This window comes from Lemur catta, chromosome 6 (genome assembly GCF_020740605.2).
Source record: "Lemur catta isolate mLemCat1 chromosome 6, mLemCat1.pri, whole genome shotgun sequence".
NCBI classification, from domain to species: domain Eukaryota; kingdom Metazoa; phylum Chordata; class Mammalia; order Primates; family Lemuridae; genus Lemur; species Lemur catta.
In genome coordinates, this window is record NC_059133.1 from 108,839,015 (window position 1) to 108,860,511 (window position 21,497).

At 38.7% G+C, this 21,497-nt stretch overlaps 1 long non-coding RNA gene across 7 annotated transcripts in view; it reads right to left on the reverse strand.

Moving 5' to 3' along the window:
- LOC123640229 overlaps positions 1-16,477 on the reverse strand; it is a 32,934-nt gene extending 16,457 nt beyond the window's left edge. The window contains exons 1-3 of one of the 7 annotated variants that reach the window (XR_006735932.1): positions 16,358-16,477; positions 15,199-15,376; positions 13,833-13,897 (exon numbers count right to left, since the gene is read on the reverse strand). This is a non-coding gene — a long non-coding RNA (uncharacterized LOC123640229). Of the gene's footprint in view, positions 1-11,754; positions 11,795-13,832; positions 13,898-15,198; positions 15,792-16,050; positions 16,065-16,342 lie in introns of those variants that run through there. The other 6 variants (XR_006735933.1, XR_006735929.1, XR_006735931.1 and 3 more) reach the window with 6 other exon arrangements.
- Between the last annotated feature and the right edge of the window lie 5,020 nt (positions 16,478-21,497).

The window sequence follows — 21,497 nt, forward strand, 5'->3', positions numbered from 1 at the left end:
TACACCAAAAAATAATTCTGTGTAGAAATGCAAACTTAGTGAAGGCTTTTCCCATTTGACATAAAGATAGTTTGAAGTGCAACAGACTCCTGGCACTCCTAGATATAACACACAGTTTCAATAATTTGGAAATAAGCTAAAATTTATGAGTAGAATCATACCTACTATTAAAATGACTCAAAGTTTACTAAGATGAAAATATTTGTAAGCTACATTAAGAATTACTAAAAATATTTTAAAATGAAAATACAATAAAACAAAATATTAAAGAACCAAATTAAGCCATGTGTCACATTTCTTTCAGAATACATCCAAGTTAGGATCAAATTAAATGTAGAATATACTTAAGACTCAACAAATAAATTCACTAAGAAATTTACTGTAAATGCAATAACTACTTATCTTTTTATCTACAAAGCCTAGGAATTGATTTTGTAATCCCAGAGAGATCTCATATCAGGCACAGGACAGAGGCAAATATAAATATCCTTTGGAAGAAGAAATACTCAACTCAGGTCTTGCCAAACATAAATTTGCAATTCAAAATTACTATAGAAAATCTAAACACCTGTGATTATAACCCATCAGAAACAGAATTAAAATATTTTGTTTTGCTCCTGCCTCAAAGGCTTTTGATATTAAAGTTATCTGAAACAACATATATAATAAAAATATCTAAAACGTTTAAAAAAGAAAATAAGGATTCCAAGTATGAGCAAACAATAAGAGATTTTTAAAGACAGATTTTGAAAACTAGAACTTCAAAAATATAATTTTTGAAATTAAAAGCTCAATGGATAGAATAAATAGCAAATCTTATAAAATTGAGAAGAGAAATAGTGAAATAAATCAGACACAAAAGATAGTAAACAGAATGAGGCACAAGGATAAAAACAGTGAGAAACCTAAAGGAAGTTAAGAAAAATGGGGACCAAAATAACAACACAGATCTATTTAGAGTTCTAAAAAATCAGACCAAAGAGAATGGAGTGTGTGTAATGGGGGAGGGAAGAAAATAATATTAGAAGAAATAAAGACTGATTTTTCCAAAACTGGCAAACAACATAAGCTTCAGATTCAGAAAGCACAACAAGCCCAAGCTAGAGCTCAAGAAAGACATTTGAGGCCTGATAACGAAGTTGCAAAGCACAAAATGATGTCGATAACTTTAAAAGTATCCTACAGAGAAAAGAGATAACTAGAAAAATAGACACGTTATTACACTGATAGCAGACTTCTCAATAGCAGCAATGGAAGCCAGAAGACAGTGGAATAATATATTCAAAACCTTTAAGAAAGTATCCTTGTCATTTAAAACCGTGTAAACAGAAATGTAGGCAAAATAAAGATATTTTCAGAAAGACAAAAACTAAAACATGCACCAAGAACAGATTCTCACTAAAGGAGTGTCTAAAGATTGTAACAGCAGGAAAAAAGAATAATTCTCCCTAAGGAAAGTGTAAAATGCAAGAAATCATATATTTCATGTATGCAGACCAATATATACAACAATGTTTATTGAAGCACTGTTTGTAATTGACAAAGTTTTAGAAATAACTTTAAATGTCCATCAATATGAAAATGGTTATATTATTATTATTCTATGACATACTATACAGCCCTGAAAAAGATTACAGTCTTGAAAAAATTACATTTGCTCATATGAAAAAAAATGTACAAAATACAGTATTAAATGAAAAAAGGAGACTAGATGAAGCCAGAAAGATAAGAGGAAACAAGGAGAACATAAAGAACCTTAAGAGTCATAAAGAAGAACTTGCCTTGAACTCTGGGAAAGGAAGCCACAGAACAGTTTGAGCAGAGAAGTAACATGGTCTCACATATTTCAACAGGATCACTCTGGCTTCTGTGTTGAGCATAAACTGAAAAGTGACAAAATAATGAGCCCAGGTATGAGGCTACTGAATAATTCAAATAATATTTTAAATGAACATCCTGGGAAAAGAACTTTCACCTTATAGATACTAGGACTAGAATTCAGACATATATTGACAATCTGTGGTGAAATAGCAGGGAAGACAGCAAATAATATAAGATTTATAAGATGATCCACCCTCCTGAGACAGAATTCATCCCAAGAGCAATAGAGGCCTATGAGTCAGAGGGAAACTCTCCCAGTGGATTACAGCGGGTGTTTATGAACCTGATCTAACTCAGGGACCTTGTCAGCAAGCGGGCACTGTGGAAAGTGTTTCATAGAATGACTAATGAGCTCTAGGTCTGCAGAACTTCAACACAGACCATAAGAAGCTGCCTCCCTACTCCGCAGGGACTGGACTCACAGTGCGGGCTGTGAAGGATCAAGTGGCGCTGAAAGTACAAAGGACCGGCAACACCATCACGAATGGCAGCCCAGGTGACAAGAGCAGTAGCAGTGACACAGGGTGCACTTCAAACAGTGCTCGAAGGTGATGGCACGCGTCCCTGCCAGCACCAGCCAGCGTCACCAGCATCATCCTGGTGGAGCACCAAGCAAGGTCTGGAGAGACGACTGCGTCAGTCATACGGAGACGACTGCAGGGACAGGCATGAGGCACAGCAGCTGAGGGAGACAAGCGATTCCTCCACCTGTGAGACGCCCCTGGGGGACCACGGACATAGGAACCAAAGTGAACACCTCAAACTGGACTAAGACCCAGAAGGCGCTCAGATAAAGGTCATCAAGCTGCAACAACTGAGTCTGAATTTCAATGTGTCATCTCCACCCTCAAGTTAGTGATGCCTACGGACTTGTGGGCAACACTTTTAAAATATCTATGATAAAATTAAGAAACTTGTTAATGACAAAGTACAATGATAAGCAAAACAAGCATAACCCAGGTATTATATTTCAGGTCTCTCTTGCTATACTATGAAAGAAGTAGAGATGTGAACAAATATTTCACTGTTACTAATTAAGCATTTTTTTAATTCTAAAATCTTCCCTGATAGCATCTTCCTTAACTAATAATGAGTTTATACCATTAACCTTTGAGGTCAATATTATGATTGGTAAATATAACACTGATATTGGCAAAAAGAATCATTTCCTTGTAGGGACAGAAAGCTGTTAGTCTGAACATGCTTACCAATTATTAACTCCTAGAGTAATTTTCACTCATTTTTCTTAAAACACATAATATCAAGTTATTGGGAATTATATTAGAAAGACCTTGCTAGGTATTGAGAATAGAAAACAGTGATCTGGTTTTGAGGCCAACTAGACTGAATTCTACTTCTATAATACACAGACTGCAAGAGCAAACACAATTTCACACGGATTATTTGTCACGTGAGTTTACCTATGAAAATAACCATGTACTGGAGATTATAGGCTAGAGGGGTCACAAGAGGCCTTGTTCCCTCTCCCTGCGTGTCCGGCTCCTTCACATTACACCAAACTGGGTGTATCCATTTACACTCCGCACACACACTACCACGAACCTCCCAAGTTTCCCTCCTGCAGTGTCCAATAAATCTAATGGTTCAAAGTTCTTCCCAGTAGGATGGTCTGAGTGCAGTGGTATTTACAACTAATTGATCACAACCAGTTACAGATTCCTTTGTCCCTTCTCTACTCCCATGGCCTCACTTGACCAGTCTTAAAAAGTTCTTCCCAGTAGAACAGACACTGGAGACTCGGAGGGGCAGGGGGGTGGAAGGTGGGAGGTGGGAGAGGGGTGGGAGATGAGAAATTACCTAATGGGTACTAAATACACTCACTGGGTGAAGGTGACATAAAAAGCCCAGACTTCACCACTATGCAATATGTCCATGTAACAAATCTGCACACGTACCCCACAAATCAATAAAAATTTTTAAAAAATAAATAAAAATTCTTCCCCATGTCCAACTAAATCTCTCACAAGAGAACTTAACTCTTTTCTCTCTTGTTGAAAAGCTGGAACATCACCACATGTAATTTAAAACAAACCCAAAAGCTGTTACTGAAACTCTATTTCCCGTATCTCACAAATTATTTCCTCTACATAAATGTGGTGGTTCTCAACCCTTTCTGTTCATTAAATTGCCTAAGGAACATCATTTAAAAAAGAAAAAGGTGGCCTCTTTACCCGATCCCATACCATACTAAATGTCTGCAATTAATTTTTGTTTAAAACTCCCCAGGTGATTCTAATGTGTAGCGCTGGTTGGGAACAACTACCTCAATCTTTCTGGAAAAAAAAAAAAAAATTTCAGCCTTTTTTCAAGCTTCAGGTGTTTCAAACTAGACTCAAAACTACAACATAATACATAATTCCACATGTAAAACATTAGTGTTTTTTATAGATGTTCATAAGCATAAAGCAAAATTTCGTATCTTAAGCCAAATTTTTCCAATGACTTCATTACACCATTCCCTTAGTGTCTAAACTGATCATACCCTTCTCACTCTACTAATGAAACCCAGGCACCAAAGCTGAAAATCTCAGAATCAGCCTTAACACACCTTCTTCATCCTCTACATCTAATCGGCTGCTAATCATGTTAGTTCTTCCTTTGAAATGTAGTTCTCATCCATTCCTCTTCTGTCATATTCTAACCCTACTCTAAATTCTTACTAACTAGTCTGGCTGACACTTAGCTCTTCTCATCCCACTGCCACTAAATTAATTCCTTAAAATAGTGTTGTCCTTTGTCTTGGTTTTTAGAAACAGGGTCTCGCTCTGTTGCCCAGGCTGAAGTGCACTGGCACAATCATAGCTAACTAGAGCCTTGAACTCCTGGACTCAAGCCATCCTCCTGCCTTGGCCTCCCAGGGTGCTGAGATTATAGGTATGAGCCACCCCACACCCAGCCTAAAATAATGTTATTATGCCCCTGTTCAAAGAAAAATATTCAGTGGCTTCTCACTGCTTACACTGAGAAAACCCAATTCCTCAATCTATGTTGGTATTTAATACCTCAAGTAGAATATTCAAATTTTAACACAATAAATAACTCTACATATTAAGACCAGTCAATGTAGCAAACTTGGCACTTCTGACCCAATTCCATCCTACCTAAAATTTATTTCCCTCTACATTCCAATATAAATTTTCTATTCAATCCAGGCATCCAGTCTTTCACGTACATAAAATGACAAATTCCAAGGATTTACTCATACTTCAATACATGCTGTACCCCCTTCCTCAAATACTATGTTCACTTTTATCTGTATCTCCAAATTCTTTGCTCTGTTCTGGACCACTGCTGTGAGGCCTTCCCAAAACACTGCAACCTCACGGACGGTCTCACTTCCAGGCAATACATATCATCTAAGCCAGTTATTTTGAAATATGTTATACTGCCTTACACTTCTACTTAACTATTTTATATTTCCTCACTTAAATAAAGATCCTGAAGGCAGAAATCATGTTTTTTATTTTTTCTGTATACTTCATAAAAGCAGTCTTTTCAATTTTTTTCATGGAATTTATTTTTCATTCCTTCCAGCCAATGGAAATATATAATGCATATAAAATTCTTCCCTATCATATCACTTTTTTCAGAGTAAATCTCATGACATTAATTTACTTATATCAACGTGCTTATTTTAAGTAGCTAGCCTACTTTAATATAAGTCTGATCAATTCTGATTTAAAGGCAATATAATGAATCAAATACTTGTTGATATCAAAGAGAGTCAAGTGTTCCACCCTTATATGTTTTCACTAAAGATAACAAGCAAATGAACAGGGTAAAGCCATCACTAATTAAGAAAGCACCACGCTTCAAGAAATAAATGGTCAATTAAACAGTAATTACATAGAATAAATAGTAATTATGCAGAATTGTCCTTGGACATTGGCTGCTGATGTGTTTTAGTTAGCCTCCATAACGTTGAACACAAGTTCTCAAACTTTTTGGTCTCAGGAATTATTTTTACTCTTAGATATCACTGAGGTCATCAAAGAACTACTGTTTAGGTGAGTTACTGCAAATGATGTTTACTGTCCCAAGTACACACTTCATCAGTCATTGGAGCAATAACTTCATCCCAAAGCCTATAGAAAAGTCCACCACCTACTTGTGAAAATGGGAGTAAAAAAGGCTAATAACATATCAGGATTATCATGAAAATAGTTCTGACCTCACAGAACCCCCGAAGGACTCCAGAGGATCCCCACAGCCCCCCAGACTCCATGTGGAGAAGCACAGGCATAACACAAAGAATTTAGAAAACAGCATAAAATCATGTTTAAATGTCGCATAAGCTTTTAAAAAATTAAGATCTTCTTTAAAACCTATGAAAAAGTCAAGGTATAATTATTTATTTGTTACATAAATATATTCCCTCTTTATAGGTACAAGGGAGAAAAAGATTTCAAGGTGAAATGCCTTTAGAGCACACAGGTGTACCCACACATATAGATGCAGGTGGTGTAAATCAGTGCAGTGAGCCTGCAGGAAACAACACAAGGATGCAGTAAAAAAGAGACCCCAGACCCCTTCTCAAGAAGGCAGCATCATCCAGCTCCAGCCACGTGGAAAGTGGGCCCAGTGTTGACAGACACTGTGATTTTTCAAGAAAAGCTAGAATTTTTATGAAAAAAAAATCACCTAATTTTATGTTGGGAAAAATAATTAAACATTTCATGAATACCATGTGAGCCTACATACACACATTGCCTAGAACAGTGCCTGACACTTCGGAAGCCTTACGTCATTAACTATCATCATATTCAGTACTGTCAGGCAAAAGGGGGAAAATGGTAAGACACAGATGCAGACATTTGGCCATGGTGAATGGAGATAATGCATGAGGCAAAATGACTGGCTGTTATTTTTTCTTTATCTTCACATAAATCTACCTCATTCCACCCCCAGGACCTTCCTAAGTCTGGTCACTTGTTTTACACCATCCTTGCGTACTTCTGTCTTAAGGAATGATTCCTTATCAAATTTTCATCAACTATTTATTAGCTGAAAACTTAGAGCGCTGCACAGTAGCTCACCGCCCACTCCGACCTAACGTGTACATTTCACGTGTTTCACCTCTTGTCTCTTTCCTTCAGCTCACTGCCACCTTCTACTTTCTACCCTTTTTCTTCGCCCTTACCTCTTTATCACTGGATAGCCAGCACAATCTCTAGCCTCTGTTTCTCCCCCTCTTTCTCCTTTTCTGTTTTTCAGAGTAAAAGTGAAACGAGGCAACCACAGGAACAAGCGCCTCATACTACCAAAGGGAGTCAGAGCAAGAGGAGAGTCATCACAAGATGACACCACAGCATCCTGCACCTTAGAACAGCCGCAAACAATACAACACAAGCAGCTGCTCACCCACATCTACACGTGGTTACTCTCAGGAATAAGTTACATACATTAACACAGCCAAGCAAAGAGCCCAAGTGCAGAAAACCTTAATTATTGTTCAAGACTGATATCTGATTGACAGGAGAAGGAGAAGCAATTGGTCCAGATCGATAGGTCCAAGCCAGCAGGTGACACAGGGATTAGCACCTTAACTTCCATCAGTTCTAAATGGATTATAACTAAATTCTCAGTATTGATAACATTAATATCAATATAAGATCAGACAGAAATCTCCAAATTCTTTTTACACTAGAACTACAACCATCTCCTACCTGGACTTGTATACTATTTCATAACAACACTGACCACCTGAAGACCTGTATGTACTAACAGAATAGGCACCAAAATGCCACAGACCAAATAGGAGTCTTAATATGTACCAGAGACGTGCTCTACCCAACTTTTCTATTTCTGCAGAGATACACAATCATATTAAATAAGGAAACTGGGGAAAAATGAATAAAAAGGATCCAGATTTTATTCTCGTATAATGAAATAAATATTCATACCTTGACAAAAGTCCGTAATGCAGCTTTTTAATTAGGGAAAAAGAGCAAAAGACAAACATTACATATCTATTGTTTCCTGCATTTATAGTGTGGTCTGCAACATATACTTTCCAAATTAAGAAGTTTAAATATATGCTTAAGTACTGTAAGTCAAAAGACACAGTTGGAAATACATGTGTACTATCAGAACTCAAGTATCCATCGCTGACAGTCATCTGCTTGACCTGTTTTCATAAACACAACACACAGACCTCGATGAGTGTTTCTCCTGCTCTTCTACCTTACCCAACACTTTTCCCCTCTTACTGGCTTATTTTGCGGTCAGAGGTTAAACTGTTAACCCTTCACCTTCCAGGAAAGTTTTTTTTCCTCTCTTTATAAAAGGTTTTTCACAGTGTGCAGCAGTGGGATTAGCTCCTCTCTTGGAGAACAAAAGCTGTGTCTTTGTCTTCCTTGTTTGTGCCTGGAGCCCTACATCAGAGGAAGCTGCTCCTACTCAACACGCACAATGATGAGATTGTGAGGAAACGAAAGCCTGGCCTCTCGGTGTCTAGACTCTCACCCAACCAGCTAGCCAGAGAAAATCTTGTCAAGCACTCAGCTGAAAATTAACTAAGGTATCCTGTTGAGAACCTGATGAAGATGTTATGTGACCACACGGTAAAACTTTCCATTGTTGCACATAAAGATAAGAGAAAAACCTTTAGAACTCAATGCTTTAACAATCTCGGTCACCAATTCACACATGGGTCAGTAAATGTATTTTACTAACATACAACCCCTTCCTCTATACGCTCTCTTAAAATAATACACAGGCTTATTTATGACATTCTAATCTCCTGCACTTAAAAATCTAACTAAAGGATACATTCAAAAATGTTACAATAGACCATTTTTTATTTGCAGTTTTTATATTAGATATTTCTCGTTAGAAAGTTTACTATTGTGTTTATCGCTGAAGGAACTGGTCAAAATGCAGAAGTCAAAAGAAAACTGTCATATCTTTTCACATCCCTTAATATTTATATATTTTACAAGTTTTTAATATTGAACAAAAGACAAATAGTAAACCAAAAGCAGATATTCAATTAAAGCTTTAAAACAGAAGTAAAGTCATACATAAAACAAATCATACTTATAAAAACTATTTGTAAATTTTTTTAACCTGTAAAATGTTAAACACATTAAACAAATTTAAATTTGGTCATATGATGTCAGTAGAAAAACAATTCCCTTAAGTATGTTAAGTTATGGGTGAGTTCATGAATATTTACAATGATTGTGGGGAGGACTACAGTTTTTAAAATATAACCTTATAATTCACATCCATGGAAACAACTAATGCTGAAAATTATTAAGTGAAAACTTATTATATATGATTATAATCATATTAAATAAGCTCATAGTGAAATCTGAAACAAAATGCACAAAAATAGATATTTTTATGTTATTGGTATAAAAAGAATCTTTTTCCTTTTTTCAAAATTTTCCATAATATTTAACATGAATAATGTAAAAAATAAACTGTGCAGAATAATCAGAATAGTTCAAAAGGCTACAATGGATAGGAATTCATGAGAGGTAAGAGTGCAACCACTGACTATAGTATTCAGAATTCAAGAATAAATCATGGGTTACATAGTTCATACAGTAATATAAATTGATTCCCCAAATTTTAGGAGAAATATAAACATGCCCTTTTTTAACCCATAATGATGATTAGCCTGACAACTTCAATAGGTCATGACCAACAAACTTCACAAAAGAAATAAATTTATTCTTATGAGGAAAAAAAAAATCAATGCTTATACATAGCAGATGTCTGATTTGGAGAAGTATGTGCTATTCTTTTAAGAGTCACATGAAAATTGGCCGGGCGCGGTGGCTCACACCTGTAATCCTAGCCCTCTGGGAGGCCGAGGCAGGTGGATTGCTCAAGGTCAGGAGTTCGAGACCAGTCTGAGCAAGACCCCCGTCTCTACTAGAAATAGAAATAAATTATCTGGACAACTAAAAAAAAAGTATATATAGAAAAAATTAGCTGGGCATGTTGGCACACGCCTGTAGTTCCAGCTACTCGGGAGCCTGAGGCAGTAGGATCGCTTGAGCCCAGGAGTTTTAGGTTGCTGTGAGCTAGGCTGATGCCACGGCACTCACTCTAGCCCGGGCAACAAAGTGAGACTCTGTCTCAAAAAAAAAAAAAAAAGAGTCACATGAAAATCTAAGCCTGGCAAAGAACACCATTTAAATTGAGGACTTTGGAACAAAATGCATAAGCAATGACTGGCAGGAAATGTTAAATATTTCATTCCTACTTCTGTAGAAAAAAAATGTATACAAAATTTAACAAAATTAAAAGGAACATTTGATAAAACAGAAAAATATAAGAAAATAAATTTAGTTAAATCTATATATGTATAATAGTTAACAGAATGGTACAAAACCTAAGATTAAATAGATCTATCATGCCTATCATTAAATATCTTTTCTGTCCATGAATTATGCCTAAGTAAAATGATGGAAAAGAGACAACCAATTAACCATGACTCTTAAAAATCAATATTGTATGTACGTTCAAGACATGAAGGAAACATTTACCAATGGTAATTTCTAGAATATGGGATTAGGCATGATTTATATTTTCTTGTATATGCATGTCTTTATTTTCCAAATTTCCATCAGTAAGTATGCATATATACTCATAAATATACTATATATTAATACATCCATCAGCATTAGACTACTATCATAGTTAATAGAAAAATTAATTATTTTATAGAGTAACTTAACTTTGGAAACAAGAATGCTTTATAACAAAACATTCTTATTTGAAAGTACTTCTGTATAGTCACTTCCTCCAACAAACCAAAAATCAAGAATTTCAATGCTTCCTTTAAAAATTTAAATTTGATCTGGCTTATGATAAAATATATTAACTTTCCAACTTCTAAAAATTTAAGAAAGCTTAATGTTAGAAATAAATCATTCTGAGAATAAATGAAGCACAAGGGAAGAAAAGGAAGAAGAAAATATGGGAGAAACATAATGGAAGGCTACAAAAGAGAATGCTATGGCATGATGGAGGCCAGTCAAGGTTTTTCCTGTAAGAACTAATTTTTAGCTAATATGTGACACTTTTATGAAGCTTGTTCACAGTTTTAAGTGCTTTTCTACTACAAATGTAACTGGCCATTTTTGGCCAGCTGAGCTAGAATTAGCACAAAGAGTAACTCCATTCCCACCATTCTTCCCTGCTGTCTCTTTTTAAATCCATTGATACGTACAGCAGCTTAAGTTTAGAAATTAGATAAGTAAGGGTTTGCATCAGAGGTGAAGGATGAAAAACAAAAGGAAGAACAAAAAACAAGTTTGGGCCAATAACGTGTCCAAGCTGCTTGGACTGGGGTGAGCTCCTAAAATCATACAAGATGCCGATTCAGTACAGGCATGAGTGGCCAAATGACCGTTGATCTACTTAAATGTTTTTTCCCTTTTCCCTCAGCACTTGGTCATAAAGTTAAAGATGACATTTTCCAATCTCCCTTATACCTAAGTAGTATCACTGTGTGACTAAGTTCTTAGCAAGGAAAGTAACGTATCAAATTTTCCCCTACCTTGCCTAAGAAATTTCTTCCCTTAAGTATTTCTCTTGCCTGTCCTGTGGCTTAAACTTGGACACACTTAGTGACCCAGCTTTGAATGCAGATGAAAATAACAGTCTAAGGGCCGGGTATAGTGGCTCACATCTAGCACTTTGGGAGGCCAAGACAGGAAGAGTGGTTGAGGCCAGGAGTTCGAGATGAGCCTGAGCATGCATGAGACCTCATCTCTACAAAAAACAGAAAAATTACCCGGGCGTGGTAGCACGCACCTGTAGTCCCAGCTACTCAGGAGGCTGAGGCACGAGGATCACTTGAGCCCAGGAGTTTGAGGTTGCAGTGAGCTATGATGATGCCACTGCACTTTAGCCTGGGCGACAGAGCAAGACCCTGTCTCAAAAAACAAAAAAAAAAAATAAGTACTGACAGTTAAATAGGAATATTCCAATAACTTTTTAAATAATTTCTGCACTTTATCCATTTAAGATTTAGCGATAAAACAGAAAATTGAGAAAACATTACATAAACACTCAATTCAACATAAAATTTTACTTTTACAGATAGCATTACTTTTAGGGCACAAAAAGTTGTAACTTGTTAGACACTAAAATATTAGTTATCATACTACTTAAGTCCTTCTTCAAAAGAAGAAAGGTTACTGGTTTTTGCATGGGTGAGTTTAGCTTTTAAAAAAAATCTTTAGAATTTTGTGCCAATTAGCCATATAGAATGTATTAATCGCAACCTAGAGAAACCAAAATTGCTTACTTTAATCATTTATTATATTTCAAATTTTACTAAGCTGGATAAACTTAAAATACACATGAAGATGTTTCTAAAAACTAGTGATTTAAACAGTAACAGCAGAAAGACAGTAATAAAAGCATGGCAGGAATAGAAGATACAAACTGGAATGACTAGTTCATGAACAGTAGGAACCGGTGAAGGGAGGAAGGAGGGAGTAAACCACTCACAAGTCTTTATGAAAAGGTAACAACCTCTCTTACTCGTGCATAGATTGAATGTTATATAAGGCAGACTGATCTATCTTTCAAGATCACTTTAGCATGAATTTAAAGTTATGGAAAATCCACATTTTCCAAATGAATTTAGCCTATTTTACCAACAACATCAGGTGAGCATTATTCCACACACCTTAGGTAATGCTATGATTATTTTCAAGATTAATTCATAACAAATACACTACAGAATAGATTTAAACTGGAACTGAAAAAATAATATATCCATTTGAGTACCCATTCTGCAAAGAGGACTTCATTGGGCCTGCAAAGAATGCAAATGGACAAACTTTACTCCATGTAGGACAACACAAAATAACTTCTTTAATCAGAGAATGTTCCCTGCAACTTAGGATCACTCTCTGCCCGTGGACATACCTGACAACAGCAGCAGTTCAAATAGGCCAGAGGTGCAGCAGGCAGGGCTGGTGGAGCCAGAAATGTGGGTGACTTCCTACCTAAAATTAGCTGTGCCCATTTCACCACAGCTGGGTGGGGCTCCTCTATTTTAAGGTGTACAGCTCTAAACTGCTTAAGAGAAGATAATTGCTGGCTGGTTTCTGGAGATAAGAGTGTCAGTAAACTTTCCACCAAGGCTTTAGGATAGCCCACTAGTCTCCACAAAACCCCACACTTAACCATCATGCTATCCAGGATCTGAGTGCACTACAAGGAAGGTCCTACACTGGAGATATCCATGAAGATGCACCATGCAAAGAAATATTAGAAGAATAAGCAAGGAGACATTCTTCATTCTTGTCTGCTACCCATGCCCACACACACACATGCACATGTACAATATAGCAAATGTGGGGGGAAATTATAACAATCATGATATTAAAGTACTATACTCTCATATTTTCAGGAAATCATACAGAACTGACAACTGAAACCCTTCCAAGTAATGTGACGCCATTGTTTCTCTCTCTCTGAAAGTGCTATGCCACTGAAGTAAATCCAGCCCAAGGGGCTACTCAGTCTACATTCTGCATTCCAGAAACATTAGAAGGGAATTGGTGTAGCTTCCGTTGATACTGGCAGAGAATCTGCCTTAATGTTTTTAAAAAGATGCTAAATTTTCAAACACAAATGAAAGAAAATGAAAAGACAAACCCTTTCCCAAAACTAACAGTAACTTTATCAATGAATCATGGTAAAGTTGAGTTGTAAGTTATATGGGCTTAACACACACCTGAAATTCAAGCTGCACAGATAACATTCATGATTTCTATATCCCCAAGGCAAAGACCTAGCATCTATGTTACTACCAGAAACCTGAGACACTCAATGCAGAATACACATTTAGTACTATTATTTTCTGATACTATCATGTTCCAGTACTCCACAATGTTAACACTTGCTTTGACTGACTCAATCAGTTATTTGAAGAATTTACAGAACACACATACCTTCATTTTCAGAGGCATGACATTTCACTTTCAATACCAAGTCAAAGGTTCTTTCTGGATTGGCCCTAAAAAAAAAAAAAAAAAACTTTGTTATATTTATTTCCTATAACAAATAAGCATCTCCATAAAGCTTGTATTTTCTTAATTCTAAGACTAATCTTGTTCTTACCTCTACATATTAAATGTAACTATATGACTACAGTATAGCAGAAATAACAATGAAAATGTTTCTCAGATTAGAAATTTAAGATTACTGATATTTAGGAGCTGAGATCTGAGACTTGGGGCAAAGCATTTAACCTCTGAGACTATTTTCTTACCTTAAAAAAAAAAATAAAGTGCCTTGTCCACTTCACAGAATAATTGTATTACAAGTCAAATAATATATGGGCAATTACATTATAAATCAAGTGCTGTATAAATGCAAATCATCGCTTTTATCTTATTGCATCCAAAATTGGAAGGCCAGTGTGTCCCTAAGTGTTTTTAGATCCTGCCAATGGAGCTTAACACAAGCTCTCAGCCTTTCTTCCAAGGACTTGCAATCTGAGTGTAAATGACGAATACCTGGCTCCACCTGCCACGTTCTATTAATAGATCACCATAGGACATTTGTAAAGGTCCACGAATGGGATACTTTGCGTATACTTTCCTTGAGATGTATTTACGGTACTTAGGCATGTTTAAAGTAGCAAACTATTCAGAGACTCGAAAGATAACAAAAAAAGACTTCTTTCATACCAATTATCATTGGGGAAACTGGACATCAGCCCCCAGATTAAATTTTCCCGCTACAAACTGTAAGGCTGATTTGCATCAGTCAGAACTTACTGTTTTTACTAACTTGCCACACATTTAACCTATTCATTGGTTAAATTTCAAATTGTAAATTGAAATCTATCAAGACACTTTTTTTTCAAAACAGAGTTCTGTTTTATCTCTCTTTCCATCAGAGGGTAAAAATAGGCCTAGTCTGATACCACAAGTCCAAAGTGTTACCATCTTTCAGTTATTCCTGCTGACAAGACTTTAGTGTCTCTGTATTACACATTGGCTGTTTTTAACACGTACCTCCTTCAAGAAAATAAAGCCAGCTCTGACTTCTAAATAAATACTGATTTTTAGAAAATTTTTGTTACAAGACATGATCTAGAAACATAGAAAGTGACAAGCCATATAAATTAATTCACAGATACACATTTCCTCAGCCCTCCCACCATTAACCGGTTTCAGTGGGAAAAAATCTCAACTCTGATTCCTTCTGCAGCCTCCCGGGTGGACTTACTCCCCCTTTCCACCAGCTGTCAAACAATGAAAACAGTTCCAAATGACACAATTTTCCTATTTGCCTAATGCCCTTTAGTACCTCTCTTAGGGGTAAAAGTTAAACATTGGTTCAGTCATGCTTCTGTGAGATCCGAAAGGCCGTTCCCAGTGACGGGAACACACGACGCTGACGGGGCACGGGCGGCGGGAGGCGGCGGGGAGGGGGATTCTCCCCGGAGTTTCAGGAGGGAAATGCGCAGCTCACGCCTCCGAGACACCTAGAAACAAAATCACCATCGTCATTAAACCGCTTTTTACCCAATCTCCTGAAGTAACATAGCCACTGACGGATACTGTAGCGCACACACAAAGTGCCGTCTAGTCGCGTGGCATTTGCGGGCACCATGCAGACCCGGCGCCTCGTCCACAAACGTCAGAGGCCAAGTTAACCAGAAGAAACTGCAGAAGGAACAGCCGCGACACACTGGTCAATGCAAGTCAGAAAGACACGGTGACCTGGATGCTCAGAAAGCGCTTCAAATAGCGACCGCTCCACCTCAACCCTCCTCCCTCCCGGAGCCTCACAGGGCAGCGACCGTCCCGCCGGACACACCCGGGACGGGCCGGTCCCCTCAGCGGGCGGCGCCGCGGCCGCCCCTCCCCCCCGACGCGGCGACACCGGCGCTCCCACCGCCGCGCCCGGGCAGCGCCGACCAGCCGGCCTGGAAGCCGCTGCCCCGGGCGCCGGGGTCGCGCCGCCGGGCAGGGGGCTCCTCACGGCCGCGGCGGTGGCGGTGGCGGTGGTGGCGGCCCACGTCCGCTGCGCCCCCGGCGCCTGCCCGCCCCCCACCCCCCAAAGCCTCCGCGACAGCAGCGGCGTGGCCGGCCCCTCTCCGCCGCCCCCGCAGCCCCCGCAGCCGGCCTCGCAGTTCCTGCGCCGGCGCCGCGGCACCTTCCGCAAACCAGGAAGTCGCGGGCGGGCGAGGGGCGCGCGGGGACGCCCGGCGGCTGCACCTGGGCGGCGGCTGCGGCCCGAGCCGCGGGGAGGCGGGGCCGGGGTCCCAGCGCCCGGGCGGCCGAGGGCCACGTGCCCCCTGCGACCGAGCCGCACCGCCAGGGCGCCCCGCGTCCTCAGCACGGGACCAGCCCTGCTGTCCCAGGACAGCCCGAGCTCCAGGGCCTCGCGGCTCCAACCGCCCCACACCAAGTCCCCGGAAAAGTCCCGGGACTCGCAGTGTCCCCACCACGCGCCCGCGGACCGGGTCCTCCCGTGTCAGATGCGAAGTCCCAGCTCGCGCCGCTGCTCGGCTCCTCCTCGCTCCCGCGGGCCGCGGCTCTGCGGCCCCAGAGACGCGGCGCCTGCTCGGCAGGGACAGGGCTGCGCCTGTGGGCGACGGACGTCACACCCCGCACACCGCGCTCGCCACGCAGTCAGACGCCACGCACCACACACCGCACACATGACACTCATACACCACACAGTCACACACCCGGCACACATGACACTCACCACACACCACACACATGACACTCATACACCACACATCACACACACCACACACCACACACACTGCACTCGCCACACAGTCACACGCCACGCACCACACACATGACACTCATACACCACACACTACACACCGCACAGTCACACACCCCGCACACCGCACTCACCACACAGTCACATGCCACACACCACACACATGACACTCATACACCACACACTACACACCCCGCACACTGCACTCGCCACACAGTCACACATCACACACCACACACACACTACACACCGCACTCGTCACACAGACACCACACACCACACACACCACACATATGACACTCATACACCACACACCACACACATGACACTCATACACCACACATCACACACCACACACACCACACACATGACACTCATACACCATGTTTTTTATGAACTCGTTATCCTGTTCCATAAGCAAATCAAATCAAAATACAATGAACTGGATAAAAAAATATAGTAATGCATGTAATAGACACAGAGCATAATAGTTAAATGGCTTCTAAAAATCAGTCTAAAGGAGTAAAAGATACAAATAGACATTTCATAAAAAGATATATAAGATCTTAAACAAATGAAAAGTTACTTAACCTCTTAATGTGGGAATGAAAATTAAAAAAAAACACTGAGCTACCAATTTTTACCTATGAGATTGGCAAAAATCCAAATGTTAACATCACACTCTGTTGGCAAGAATATATTGTTGCTGAGAAAGTAAATTTGTATGTTCTTTAAAGAAAACTGTTTGGAAATACCTGTCAGAATTACAAACACACAGCCTTTCACCTAGCAGTTTTTCTTCCAGGAGTTTATAATAAAGTTAAAATTTTACATATTTATATTTAAAAGACCTATGTATAAAATTTTTTATTGCAACCCTGCATGGAACTGCAAATAATGCAAACATATATAAAGAATCATCAATAAGTTACCAGCTAAATACATTTTCAGAACTCACTTAATGAATGACTGTGCAGTTCCCCCAAACAGTGAGAATACTCTTTATGTACCCTTACAGAGTTTTCTTTAGATACATTGTTAAATGTCTCCCTGAAGGACATTTGCGAATGTGTGGGGAACATTTTTGGTGTGGTATCTGGGGAGAGAGGGAGGGACTGATACTAGTATCTGATGGGTAGAAGCCAGGATGCTACTGAACATTCTATTAATATGATATGCAGGACAGCTCCCTGCAGCATAGAATTGTCCAGCCCAAAATGTTCACAGTGCTAAGGTTGAGAAACTCTGCTTTAGAATGATGATCACAAACTGATTATATCATATACCCATTGGGCCAAGGGTTAGGGAGGGCTAGAAACTCCTCACTGTATTCCATTTCCTAATTGTTGAATTATGTTCCTATATGTACATACACTATTCATGCAAAAATAAATAAGTAGCATTATCATCTACTTTTTTTTTAAAGTCATTGTTGAATCTCTTTACAAAGAAGTCTTTTAGGAGGTGTAAAGAACAATCTTTGATTTGACTTGTTTGTTTTGTTTCTTCCCTATGGCTCCTTGTTCTTTTGAAAAGCTCAAGACATCTATTTATACACGAGTTGTTTCAACATGGAAGAAGTGTTCTTTCCTGGAAAGGTCCTCCAAACAATAGAGTAAAATAGGGGCGTGGAATTTTGATGTATTGTATCTGACCAAACAGGCTTTGGTCCCAGCAAACACTGGAGAGAATTGTAACCTAATTTACTAGAAGTTATACACGTGTAAGCCAATGTTTTCTCAGGGCCAAGGACAAACATTCTTATAAAAGGAACTGATAGCATAGAGGTGCCTTTTACTGCTGACACTGGTGACTTTCTCTAAGGACCTCTAAAGATTTCCCTGGAATCATTTCATAAATTTACTGTACATTTTCATTATTAGTGGTTCCTGTTCTGTTTCCCCACTGGATGTTAATATTAACAGAAAGGCTGTAGAATGTATTTACCATTAAATCTCTACTATCCTTCTTAGTTACTACTGCGCCAAAACTGCTTTGCCAAGATAGAGCATTCACTGGGTCCTTGAATGTGCCACAAGCCAAAGTCATTGTGATCAAGGTGGGGCTTTGCCCAGAGTGTTCCTCATGGCTTTGCCTGGCAGAGTCATTTCAGGAGTCTGTGCTCTATACTTCCTCTTTCATTTTAATATGGGCTCTTTCTCTAATAATCTTTTCCTCTTCATTTCAGGGTTTTCTTTGAAATTTCAGTTATTGTCCCTCCCTGTCTCCAAACAGTGACATCAGCAAGGAGCTACCTGTATTATCATGGACAGGGTGAGAATAAATACCAATTACCCCCAATCTACGACCATTCACTGTGCAAGCAAGTAGCCCCATACGTTATCATTAATCTTTGTTTTTCCTTAAACTAGTATGTGAATTGTACAGTTAGAAAATTTAGGGAGTGAATCTTCACCTTCCAAAAATATCAGCTTTTTAAAAGAACCATTGTAAGATTCCTTCACATAGTTATGAGCTTTCAGCCTAACACATATAAAAATGAATCAATTCCTAATATTTGGCTTCCACCAAGACGATGTATCTTGAAGCTGACAATCAGCTTTGTTCCTTCCCTAAATTCAGGAAACCTGGAAAAAGCAGCATACTCTCAATAAGAACAAAAATTTAATGCACCCTGAAAACCCATAAGAACACTGGTCTTTAGAATTAACTGACCTTCTGTCAAGAAATAAATTCATCAAGAAATATAAGCAAGCTGTCATTTGTAAAGACCATACGTACTTTGAGAGTTTTTGTTTTCCAATTTGCAATGTTTAGCAGTGCCAAACCATGCATGCAAATTTTTATCCAAATTTGTGATTTTGTGATTTTTGCTTCTACACCGGCATCTCTTTATTCCCTTGCCCTTCCAAGAATATACGTGCCTTCCCAGAGCACAAGTAGGTCAATGATACCCCAGTTTAGTTGGGAGAAATTGATATCTTTAGATACGTGAAAACCAACTCTTTAGCTGCTGTGAAACGAGTTTAACGGGCATGATTTGCAGGCATTACAAAATTTTGTCCTTACTGTGAAACTGAATAGAGGTAACATTGCTGGTGAAAGCTGGTGCTTTGCAAAGTAGCGTCTTCACTTTCTCAGCATCTCCAAAATGCATTTTATTGATGCCACATAGGATTTGGGCTTTTGCAAGCTGAGGGTACGTTGTGAGTCTATATAGTAGGATTCCTATTTTTGGCTGGCACTATGGGTGTTCCTAGCTATAATGTCACATTTCAGAATTTTTGTTATTTTCAACACATTCATAATTGTTTTGAAAATCATGGAATGTCTCTGGAATTTATTGAAGGGTTTGCTAATCCACATGCCAGACATTATAAATGTGCCTCAGAAATCAGGGATGGCCAGGAGAGGCCTGGAGCCAAGCCCCAGAATTCTTGGCCTTGAGGTTTGAACGTGCTCATGTATGGACCCCCAGGAGCCCTTTGATTTGCGTGTTCCCATCTCTGTGCTTGTGCACATGTGCCATGACGTGCGCAATTAATTTGGGAACCACTTCTTTGAGCATATAGTAAACTCTTAAATAAGTATGGTCTGATGAATGAATTTAAGAGAATTTTAGTGCTCATTTTCTTTTTATTTATATAAATTTATGGGGCACAAGTGCAATTTTGTTACATGTGTAGATTGCTTTAGGGTATTGTATTTTCTCATCATCCACCCTCCTCCTCCCCCACCTTCCGAGTCTCCATTGTCTGTCATTCATTGTTCATTGTTTATACTATTCATTTCCTTAAAATATTAGCCTATGTAGTCTCTTAGCCCAAAAAGAAGTAAGAATCTATGCTATGGCTTATCCTAGCATCACTAATATAATTCCAATCTAGAGGGCCAGGAAGTCTGGGTCATTTTGTATTTGTGAGATCATGAAGGATCATCTCTATAATTTGTAGGACTCAGTGACAACCAAAAGTGTGGGTCTCTTTGCACAAAATTTACTAAGAATTTCAAGATGACCCAACAATGGATTGTGTCAATTTTTAAATATTATTTAGTTTACAGTTTTCCTTAGATACTTAAAATGATGCAATAGGAAAGGAAATTGTTAAACTATAAAAAGGTAAAGGGAAGTGATTGTGATATATTAGGAAAAAAGCAAGAAACTTCTAGTCAGAAAGTTATAAGTTTGAATCCTGGCTCTTAATAGTGGTGGAAGCTCAGTTTTCTTATCTGAAAAATGGGACTTCATTTTTTTGACAAATATTTATTGACAAACCTACTTATTCTGGAAGATTTATATTATTTAATCCTCACCATAACATCATGAGCAGGTGGTATTCTTTTCCCCAATTAATATATGAGAAAATCCTGGCACAAAGAGGTTTAAAAACTTGCTAACGTGTTCATTAGTATAATAGTAAGTATCTGAAACGGGGCTAGAGCCCAGGTGATCTAGCTCCAGGGCTCACACTCAAAATCACCCTGCCTGACTACCATCTTCTAATATATGTTATTAATGCATCATTGGATTGTAGAATAATAATAATAACAAAAATTAAAACCCACAATTCAGGCTCAGAATCAAGGCTCTGTTACTATACAATGACTCTTCTGGCACTTAGAGTTTTCTAGGTCTCTGACATTACAACCCCGGAACTTTCTCATAATTGGGCAATAATACAAACCAGGAGATAGGTAATTATTTCTGTTGTTGTTTAAATCTAGACAACTGATTACAAGAAGCAACAAATCAAATAATACTCTTTTGGAGAGACACCATATATGGCATTATACTTACTGGAATTCCTTATGAAAGGAGTTTTCTTCCCAGATGGCCCCAAATGTGGTTTTACGGTTTCCTCATAAATGCTCTTCTGATTATCACCAATCAAAAAAAGAAA